Genomic DNA, 12079 nt, shown 5'->3' on the forward strand with positions numbered 1-12079 from the left:
TTGAGGATTGCAGCTTTCGTTTGAAAGTTACATCAAGTAGCAGTGGAAAACCTGTGTATCTATTTCGAAGAAAGTATGCACAAGATTGTTTATTTTAAATGATTTCTTCTTTGCACCTGCTCTTAAAACACATTCACAGCTGGAAGGAGAACAGAGAACCTGTTCCCAGCCCTTCCATCCATCCACTAATATTTTTCAAGGTCGCCTCTTCAGGCGAGGGATGATTGCTACACTAGAATTCCACAGCGCCTCACCTAAGCTGGAAGCACCTCGGGTGAACTTGATCAGGTGCTTGGATCTGCAGAAGGAGCAGGGTGTTCTCCTTCCCTGCACTTCCACAGATGCCACGGGCCTCCTGCCACTTGGTTGGAACTCAGCTCAAGCCAGCGTCAAGTTTGAACCGTCCTCGTCTGCATAACTGTGTTTGTTCTCCTTGGAGCAAAGAAGGTTGAGAGGAGGTTTAGTAGAGGTGAACAAGATTGTGGCTGGTTTAGATAAGGTAAATGGAGAGAAACTGTTTCGATTAGCAGGTGGTTCGAGAACCAGGGGACACAGGTTTAAAGTTTAGTGCTAAGGTAGAGAGGGAATGTGGGGAAATAGTGGAATTCCACACCAGTGAGGATGATGGAAACATTATCATTCAGTGCCTTCAAAAAGGAATTGGTAAGTATCTGAGAAAGAATAAGTTGGAGGCTTGTGAAGAGCGAGCGAGGGGATAGGACATGGAGGTTGGTTTATCTGGAGTCAGGGTACACTTGATGTGCTGAATGACCTTTTTCTGTGCAGTGATAATTCTATGATCCAAGAGCCATTCCATTGAATAGATTTATGCAATATTTTACTCTGTGCCAAACAGTTGATTAACTATATCCAATACAAATACCCTGTGGATAGATTCATCGAGTTATACAGCCTGGAAACACACCCTTCAGCACAACTCATCCATGCCAGCCAAGATGCCTGTCTGTGCTAATCCTATTTGCCCGTGTTTGGCTCACAGCCCTCTAAACCTTTTCCTATCCATGTACCTGTCCAAAAGTCTTTAAAACATTGAAACTGTATCTGCTGTTTATCCCCTCCAGCAGCTCATTCCAGATACCCCCCACTCTCTGTGTGAAAAATTTGCCCCTCAGGTCCCCTTTAAATCTTGCCCCTCTCACCCTAAACCTATGCCCTCTAGCTTTAGACTCCCCTATCCTGGAGAAAAGACAGTGACTATCTACCCTATCTATGCCCTCATAATTTTATAAACCTCTATAAGGTCACTTCTCAGGGAAAACAGATCCAGCCTATGTAATCTTTCATGATAACTCAAACCCTCCTTTTCAGGCAACATTCCTGTGAATCTTTTTTGCACCCTGTCTGGCTTAATCACATCCTTCCTATAGTGTGGCGATCAGAATTACACACAATACTCCCAGTACGGCAGAACCGACTATTTGCATCACTATAACATGACATTCCAACTCCCACACTCAATGTCTCAGCTGGTGAGGGCAGCATGCCTTCTTCACCATTCCCCTTCTCCTCACTGACCATCAACACAGGCGCACCTCAGAGCTGCGTGTTTAGTCCCTGCTCTACTCTCTCTATCTAACAAATGTGTGGCTAAGCATAGCTCCAACTCCATCTACTAATTCACCAATGACACCACAGTTGTTGGCAGATGGTGACAAAGAGGCATACAAGAGTGAGATAGGTCAGCTGGTTCAGTGGTGCCGTAACAACAACCTTGCACTTAACGTCAGCAAAACCAAGGAACTGATTGTAGACTTTAGGAAGGGGAAGTCAGGTGAATGCACACCAGTCCTCATTGAAGGGTTAGTGGTGGAAAGGGTGAGCAACTTGATTCTGGCACATGGTCCATGCAAGGAGTTGTGCAAGAGGAAGTAAATCCATATTCATACCAGATCCAGACAGAGCGAGGGACACCTCTCTGAGGAGAAACCGCGTGGATCTACGCCCACAAGCTCCAACCCATGGCTGTGACCCATCCCCTGTCAGTACACCAAAGGGGCCAGCATATTGGAGAAAATGAACATGTGGACCAGAGTTCCCAGGAAAACACCAATGCAGCAAATGAAAGCTACACACCTGCGGAAACAAGTACCAGACCAAAAAGGACCATAAAACCACCTCAGAGACTGATTGAAAGCTGCTGAGTGGACAAGGGTTCTTGGCAGGTTTATAAGGACAAAGTATTGTGTTTGTTTTTTCTTTAAAGGGGGAAGGTGTGTTATTATGTAGTTATAATAAAGAACTACAGTTCCCAGCAGGCAATGCAAGGGGTCACATGGGGGAACAGGAAGTGGCTGGAAAGAGCGGGAAAAATCAGCCAGCCTGGCTGTTGCAAGTCTGTTGCAGCCTGTTGTTGTTTTGTTGTTTTAATAAATGTTCAGATGTTAAACCCACGCCGTTTGTCTCATGATGAAGATTAGTTTTTTGCAGCAGCAGCACAGTACTTTACAGACATGACAAACATAAATTTCATAGACTTAAATTAACAGAAATTATACATGACTTACATGACACAACAAACAAACATGACACAACAACATTACTGCAAGTTGAGGGAAACAGAGTCTGAGGTAGAATTAGGGGCTTTCAGGTCAATTCAATAATCTGAAGGCAGTGGGGAAGAAGCTGTAGTTGAACCTTGAGGCGTGGGTCTTCAGACTTCTGTACCTCCTGCCTGATGGCAAGGATGAGACTGTTCAATAATAATCCCTAGGGCCCTGCCATACACTGTGTTTGTCCTGGCCTTGTTTAATGTCCCAAAATGAATCACTTTACACTTGTCTAAGTTAAATTCCATCTGCCATTCCCTTGCCCACTTTCCCATTTGATCTAGATCCTGTTGTAGACAACATTCTTCACTGCCCACTACACCATCAGTTTTGCTGTCATCTGTAAACTTACTAATCATGCCACTTACAATCTCTTCCGAATCATTAAAATATATGACAAACAATAACAAGACCCAGCAATGATCCCTGTGGCACACCGCTGGTTACAGGTCTCCATTTTAAAAAGCAACCCTCTACTACCGCCCTCTGCTTTCTACCACCAAGACTATTTTGTATCCAATTCACTATCTCACCCTGGATCCTATGTATTCTAACCTACTGGACCAGTCTACAATGCAGGAACTTGTCAAAAGCCTTGCTAAAGTCCATGTAGACAATGTCCAACACCCTGCCCTCGTCAATCCTCTTGGACATCTCCTCAAAAAAAAACAATCAAATTTATGGGACATGATCTCCCATGAAGAACGCCCTGCTGACTATTCCAAGTCAGTCCTTCCCTGTCCCAATGCAAGTAAATCCTGTCACTCATAGTCACTTCCAGTAACTTCCCCACCTCTGATGAATAGCTCATCACCTGTAATACCCTGGATTGTCCTTGCAGCCTTTCTTAAATAAAAGCACAACGTTATCTATCCTCCAGTCTTCTGGTATCTCACTTGTGGCTAACAAAGATACAAAAATCTCTTCCAGGGTATCTGCAATCTCCTCCCTTGCTTCTCACACTAGGCTACACCTGGTCAGGCTTGGGAATTTATCCACCTTCATGTGCTTCAAGACCATCAACACCTCCTCCTTCATAATGTTGATATGCTTCAGGATATCGCTGTTCTATTCTCTGAACAAACTAACTTCCATGTCCTTCTCCATGGTACATACAGACGTCATCATTTTTTGTTAAACTAATATAAATAACAATGTGACTGATTTTGGTAACCTGTGATTCTTAAAAAAAACCAGAATTTAGATAATTTATGAGGAAGCCTTTAACCAACCCCGTTAATGTCTGTGTATATACTTTTGGTTCCAATTTTGTGGCATTAGGCAATGTGACAAAACCTAAAAATATGCCAAACATGAAATCACATTGATCCTAATAGACCTAGTGAAACCTTTCAAATTAATTTCAATCATTTAGAAAAGGCAAATGGATGAATCAGATTAACTGGTAGACGCAGCACCATCTTCATCATCTGGAAGGTCATGTGGATGAAAGTGCAAACCCATGATGTCCGACTAGCTTTGCTTTCCTGAGTCTCATTAAGTAATCCTATGACAAACCATTGGTTCCTTTAAAGGACTACAAAAGAATAATTTCATTCAGGTTTGTGTCAGCATTCAACACTGTTGCTTTTTTAAATTTCAAAATAAAACGCTGTTACCTTGCCAACATATTTGTCAAAACTTTGACAAATCATAATCATGATATGACACATATGAAGAATGTAAAATGTGGAATTAGTTCCTATTATTAAATTGAATGTTACATAAAACAGGTAGTTTTTCCAGAGTGAGATAACATTTTAAAATGAAAATAATTATTAAAAAAGTTCACAAGAAATCATTTCATTTTTCTATTTGATTAAACAATGGTAATTGATTCAATGCATCTAAAGGTAATTGGTCTTTAGTGTGAATCAGAAAAAAAATAAATTTTACTACTTACTAATAATTTATTCAATTTTAAAACAGTAATTTCATGACAATCAGTGCATATTCCTAAACAGAGATGCATTGATAGGGTGGTACTTAATACCTGTGGACCTTTTCACATTGTTTGAATTTCTTTGGAATCCAAATTACACAGGATTTAAGGACATGATCCAAGTGAAAGCATTTACCAAATGAGGAATGGAAAACATGAATTGCCAAGTCTTTATTGAAGATGTAATGGGCTGAATTTTCGTGACCGGAAGCAGACTCAGGATTGGAGGTAGGAGGATTAAAAAGTGGCACAGTAGACAATACAATGGGAAGACAGCTCCATGATGCTGTAGTTCAGGTCTAATTGCAGCAAATTAGCCTGTGTGTCAGCAACCTCTACCCTTAAGAAAGGCAGATTTCCATCTAACATTTACATCGCCTAATTAGAAAAACATTGACATGAGATTTGGGATCCATGAGTTTTCCAGGGTCCTGGGAATTAGACAGTGAAAGTAAACTGGTTATAATTTAGGTGGCTGAGCCCATGCCAGGAAAATATGCTAACAGATACTCAGTACTCTTAAAGCTGCTTTCTTACCAGAAATAATTAGAGAAAACCTTGGAAGCAATCAGCAGGTCAAGCAGCATATACAGAGAGAGAGAGAGAGAAACAGAGTTAATACTTCGGACCAACACGTTTTCATAAAAACTAGAGAAAGATGGAAATAAAACAAATCTAAAGATGCAGAGAAAAGAAGAGGAGGAACAAACAGAAAGGAAGATCTGTGATGGGAGGGAATGAAGGAGAGAACACATAACAAAAGGGAGCAAGTAAAGAAACACAATGGGTCTGGAGGAGTTATAAGTGGGAAAGCAGTATCCGTATCTGAAATTGTTGAACTCAGTGTTGTGTTAGAAAGAATATAGTGTTCAATTGAATGATGAAATGCTGTTCCTTAAGCTTATGTTGAGATTCTTTAGAAGTATAAGAGCCCAAGAATAGAGGGATTAGGGTGAGAGTGTCATTGACATTTAAACTGACAGGTGACCTGAAGCTCATGGTCACACTTGTGGATTGAGTGGAGGTGTTTCTTAAAGCGATCACTCAATCTGTGCTTTGTCTTCCCAGTGTTGAGGAGATGATGAGCAGGAAAAGCAGCATACTAAGTAGAAGGTGGTATAAATAAATTACTACTCACCTGGAAAGAACACTTGGGGCCCTGGAAGCAGTAAAAGTTCCATAGGAATGTGTCCTCAAGTTGGAAGCGTGAAGGGCCAGGGTAGGGAAGGATGCAGCGTAGTTGATGGTGATTAAGGATTGGGTCTAGGATGTTGCAGAGAAATGGAGAAAATGGAGTGAGGGTGCTATCTGGGGAATGTAGATATGTTGGTGCCAGAAACATTGGAGGATAATCCAGTAAATGTGAAGGTTTATGGAGTGGAAGATGAGGACAAGGGAATCCTGTTGTGCTTCTGAGAGAGAGGGGAAGGCCTGAGGGCAGGGACGTGATATTTGGAACAGACATGGTTGAGGGTCTTGTCAACTATGTTGGAGGTGAATCGTCCTTCAACAGTCAACATTAGTTTGCAGGCACTGGGTGTAGAACAGCTATTCTAAACACACCAATTGATTAATTGTCCTGCTTCCTGATCATGTCAAGTTATCTGATTATTTCAAAGTGAAAAATAATCTAAAAGAGCCCTGGGTTGTGTTCTATTTATGTCCAAATTTGCAGTTGATAAAGAGCTCCTAGTCAAAAATGTAAATTAATTATATCTCAGGTAAAAAAGACTATTCAACTGATGTGTATGTATATCAATTATAAAAAGTAGCCATGTTATTGATTTCTAATTCAACACTGCATAAGAGATTACCACTGTAGGTGGTTCTTTGACTTTATTTTGTTATTGTCACTAATATTATACAAACCTGGTCCTTTATTGATACAGTAGAGTTTCTTTGACATCTTGATCTTTGAATAATTTATTCCTCAAATGGCTAAGGATGTATGGTGCGCTGGAGGCATGATGAATTTCATTATCAATGTTTGCCTTTGCTGAAAGCTGACTCCCGAGATATGGAAAGTTATCCACATTTCCCAGGGTAACTGGAAGACCTCACATTTAGCACAAAGCAGTGGTGATTTCTACCATCCGGTGTGCTTCTGAGGTATGGTCTGCTTACAGCAGGCTTCTCAAAGAACGAGAGAGGTAACACCAATGCTATCTCTGCATAATCCGCAAAATTCTTTGGCAGGATAAAGAAACTAATGTCAATATATAGGCCCACGAAAATGTTCCCAGCATGGATGCTCTGGTTACACTCAGCCAACTTCAATGTGGAGATCACATCATTCATTGGCCTGACAGTAGACTTCTGAAAAAGGCACACTCTTCTGAGCTCTGTCACAGCCATAAATTGTCAGGAGAACAGAGAAGTTATATAACATCCTTGTTCCTGAGGGGTGCTGCTGTTGCTTCGCAGCTGTAAGGACCCCGATTCAATCCTGACCTTGAGTTCTGTCTATGTAGTTTGCACATCATCTCTGTGACTATCTGGTTTTCCTTCAGGTGCTCCAGTTTCTCTGCATGTCCCAAAGATGTGCTGTTAGGTTAATCGGCTAGAGTAGTTTGCTCTTCAGTGTAGGTTAATGACAGAAAGAATCAAAAGGAAGTTGATGGCCATGTATGAGAGAGGATAAATTGCAGGAGTGCAGGGAAATTAAGGACAGGGGAAATGGGATTAATGAGATTGCTCCCTGGGAGTTGACAAGAACCCGATAGGCTGTATGATCTCTGGCTGAATGATCCCTTTCTGTGTCAGTGTAAGTATAATCCTTGGCTGATCAAAATAGAGGAAAAACAATTGGGAAGGCACTGAGAATCTCAGGTCTCTTTGTCAGGAACTCTGTGAAAATGGAAGAAGGAGCACAACACCTTCTACTCTGCCCACCCACCGCCCTGTCAGGAACATCTTTCCCCACCCTTCTGTGGAATGGCCTCATCAGTCATCTCAGATCCCACAAAATTAGAGTGGAAGCGAGTCATCCTCAAATCCAAGGGACCGCCTAACAAGAGAGGCGAGAGAATCGCTTTGGGAGAGGATGGCATTCTTAATCTGGAGTAGGAGTGGAGATAAACCTGTGTTGCCTTGGGCTAGACTGCTTAAGTTAATATACAAATCTCCCTTGGTATTTCTCACAACAGACTGCATATACTGTTGTTTCTACAGTGACAGTTGTTTCTTAGATCATAAGCTAGACAATATATTTATAATATAGTTGATTTCCTGCTCTATTGCTTAAACAAAAAAATGGGAAATGGAATATACTTTCTGTGTCATTGTCTCTCTAACTATCCATCAACCTCCAACTCACCCTCGCTCTGTTTTACATCTTTTTAATTCCATCTCTTCCTTTCTCTGTATGCAACTGATAACACATTTGTTCTCATATCTTTATATTTCTAGGATTGTCTTACTTTCCTTGAGTAAAAATCTTTCCCCTCCCCCCATCATTGTTTTCTTTATCTCAGCATTGTTTCTAGCTATTTCTTTGTTTTCTTTGAATTCTTTCAGTCTCTCATTGTCATCTTAAACAACTCGTTTGACATTTTTTTATAATCCTGAATTGATCCATCATCATACAGCTCACGCTTACTTTTCTTTCTCACCTTCCCTTTAACTTTCTCTCTTACTTTCTCTTTCTCTCTACCCTTCCTCTCTATCTTTTCCCCCCCTCATCTCAAGCTACATATTCAACTCTTTCTCCACAGCCATTCATGAGGAACAGAATCAGCAGCACACCATTCAGCCTCTCACACCTGCTCTGCCATTTTATAAGATGGTGGCTGATCTTTTACCTCAGTGCCATATTCCCATACTAACTCAGTCCCTTGCTTCCATTAATAGCCAAAGATCTATCAATCTCTGTCTTCTTAGCAACTGAATACCCACTGCCCATTTTGGTTGAGAATTCACATCACAATTAACCCTCCATCTCTTTTTCTCTCCCAAGGACAAGTCAAGTAAAGCCAAAAACTTTGTTCAACCTATTTTCATGCTCTGGTCTCTCTTCCTTCCTATCTGTTTCTCTGAAAGATGATTTGTTTATGTTCAAAATTGACAATTTGATTGTTTTAAATTAATCAGAGTGCAGAGTTGCACTTCCTTTCTCTATAACTCACCTATTTCTCCCTTTTTGCTTCATATCTGCGAGCAATTAAGATTCCTGGCTCATTCTGACCAGCATTTCCAGTTTAAACTAAAGGGATTAGCAGGAAATGTGGGTGTAAGTGGATATCAACAAAATAGATGCATGAATAGGAGCCAATTTTTGTGCAACCTCGTAAATATATCTCCACAGGAATTTCCACTATCTGGATGCATGTGGGCAATGTGGAGAAACCATAAATTCAAGACAATGGACATCTACAATTTATAGCTGTTCATTTAACATGTTTTCTTGTTGTTATTTTAGTTAAATTGAGAAATTAGTGTTGTGCATTTTAGGAAATTACCGCTGTGTGATAAATAAGAGGCTTCCAACATACTCTTGCAGAGATTGGTGCTTTGCTAAAAATGACACTGCACAGAGAACATTGGAAGTGCTCAGCTGGGCTAGCAGCATCTGTGGAGAGAGATTCAAAGTTAATGTTTCAGTCGGATGGCCTTCATCATTTCTGATTTCCAATATCTGCAGTTTTTTTTGCTTCTCATGATTATAATGATGTTATCCATGTGCAAATTGAAAGGTTACTATTTTGATCTGAATTTGTAATTGGAAAAATGGTCAGTTTGTTTCCAAATAATTTATTTACATTACTGTGAAGATTTGGTCTGATTTACTGAAGGGGAATTAAGACCTTAAATAGAATAGGTAATACTCTGACTGATTGTGAAAGGGATTACTATGATATGCTATAGGGTGATGAACGATTATTTTTATGTAGATATTTGCTTCGCTTGAATTTGCAGATTGTTTCAAAATGCCAGCAGCATAAAACTAATCTTGCTCCCATAGTCATTATATTCAAATAACCTCTAACTCGTTCTCAGAGCCTAAAACAATCTTTTTAAAGGTTATGTATGCTTTCCTGTCACAACAGTAAAATAGCACAAAAATCCTCAGTTATTGTCCATGTCATGTCATTTAAGCTATCAGTTATTCTGCAGTCCCAATGATTTAGTCACAGAGCTCCAGAGTGATAGTGTTGTCCATCGTTACAAGCCAGGCATGACACTTAATTGATTTGTTCAGTCATAAGTAAGGGCTGCTGTACCTCATGAGGTCAGCTGTGTGATTGGCTATTGACAGCTGGTTGTCAGGAGGTGGGACAGAGGATGGCAGAAATCATATGGACGGCAGGACACAATGCAAAGTAATTTGCCGGCGTCAGAGAAAAGAGAGCTGCAATATTCTGCAAAGCTCAGCAGGTTGCTGTCAGCTTTTAGTGCTAAGCTTGCACCTTGTGTGAGCTTTACTATTCAGATCATCTTCTCTTGTGCATAAGGTTATGGGCTAATGTATAATGACTGTTTGTATCCATATACAACTCTGGAAAACCCAGCCTCCAGCTTTAGGCTTGAGCTTTTCAGCTTTCTGAACCTTTGACCTTCTTGAGAGTTTATTGGGTTGGAAAGGCATAATCATATCCGATAACATATGCCAGGGGCTTTCAACCTTTTTAGGTCTTAGATCCCTTCTGGACAGAAATGTTAAGGCAGGGGCCCTCTTGAGAATAATTTAACAAGATATTACAGACCTACAAAAAATACACTTGAAGACCACCTGCAACTTTTTCTTGGGTTTCCTGTCCTCCTGTCATGTTATTTTCTGGTTTACAAGCCCAGACATATGCCATAGCTTCTGTCTCATTATCAAAACAAAAAACATTGACCGTTACATGAGACCATTCTTTGAAGAAAATAGACCCCAAAACAAAGTTCTATTGATGTAAGAACACAAAAGGCTGCATTTTTCTTGGTATTGTCCTCTTATGAAATCCTTGCAAGACACTATTTCCTGACATAGTGTGTGCAAGAGAATTGTAAAGCTTTGGTCCAGACCAGACAGGCAAATCATATTTATCTTGCAGCTGTCTGAGCAAGGCAAAATGACCCTCAGCAATAAAGTAACTTAGTGACAGTGAAACAGATTGAACAGATGGTCAGGAAAAGATCGATAAATTAAGTACGCCTATTGCAAGATCACAGTAAGTAATGTTGTATATCATACTAACTGCCTAAAAAACAGGGAAATTGGACAACACACATATAGCTTCATTTTGTATGTCCTGCTTGCCAAAAAAGTGCAGCTTATTGAAAAAGGCGAATGCAAACCAAAGAACATCATCAAAAAGAATCCCTAAAGCAATGATGCACAAAAACTTTAAATACTTCACCCACCCACCTGTGCAGAGACAGAGATACAAAGCATAAAGTAGAATAAGAGAGTATAAGATATAATTGTAGCGAGAGTTGGAAAGCAATTGTCATCTAAAAATAAAAGAACAATATCAAAAAAATGAAGATGTATTTTATCCAAATTAGCATTTTCTAAAACTGTTTGCTGGAAGGGTGATGCAGTGGGGGTTTAAAAGTTTGTTTGGGTGAAACAGCTTTTGTATTTAATGGATTAAATCCGTTGAACCAGGCGGAAATTTTATTTCAAGGTACTCATGCATTTCTTCCTCTTCCAGCCTAAGATGGAATAGATGGTCACAGCACAGAGCTCCTCCCAGCAATCTGGTTGACAACAGGCAGAGACAATTCTGACAAGCTAGCTACTGTGACAGAACAAAACTGCTGTTTCAAACCCTTGCAGACTATTTTATGGAACTGTTTTGCTAATTTGAATTTTGATACTGTATCCTAATGTGGGACATTTCACTAATTGTATGAAGATAAAATACTCAAACTAATCAGTTACCTCATGGCCTGTGTAATATTACATTGTGTGATCCTGGATGGTACTGGGGAAGTGTAATCCACAGCCAGAAAAACAAAGGTTTCCTACCACCTGTGTTACCACCAGGCATGGTAGTGTAGCGGTTAGCATAACGCTATTACAGCGCCAGAGACCCGGGTTCAATTCCGGCTGCTGTCTGTAAGGAGTTTGTACGTTCTCCCTGTGTCTGCATGGGTTTTCTCTGGTTGCTCCGGTTTCCTCTCACATTCCAAAGATGTACAGGTTAGGAAGTTGTGGACATGCTACGTTGGTGCCGGAAGCGTGGTGACACTTGCTGGTTGCCCCCAGAAAAAAGATGCATTTCACTGTGTGTTTCAATGTACGTGTGACTAATAAAGAAATCTTATCTTATCTATACACACTGGCTATGTAAACATGACTCTGTAGATGTGAGTGCACTTGCGTAGATCAGTTGTTGAATATTAGGAGAGCGGAGGTACTCTTGTATGAGTAAACCTGACAGCATTTAAAAGTTTGAAAGGTTTTCCTGTGAAAAGGTACCAGTCAAAGTCAATAATTACACACATGAGCAATGCCATTGCCTTATCAAATTGATGCCTCTTGTTCATTGTGAATTAATTTGTTTCACCTTGTAAACTAAGTATTTGTCATTTGCTTGATGCATCTATAGACATTTGACTTGTATGTTACTGGTGTTGGATG

Source organism: Pristis pectinata, chromosome 19 (assembly GCF_009764475.1).
Source record: "Pristis pectinata isolate sPriPec2 chromosome 19, sPriPec2.1.pri, whole genome shotgun sequence".
NCBI lineage: Eukaryota > Metazoa > Chordata > Chondrichthyes > Rhinopristiformes > Pristidae > Pristis > Pristis pectinata.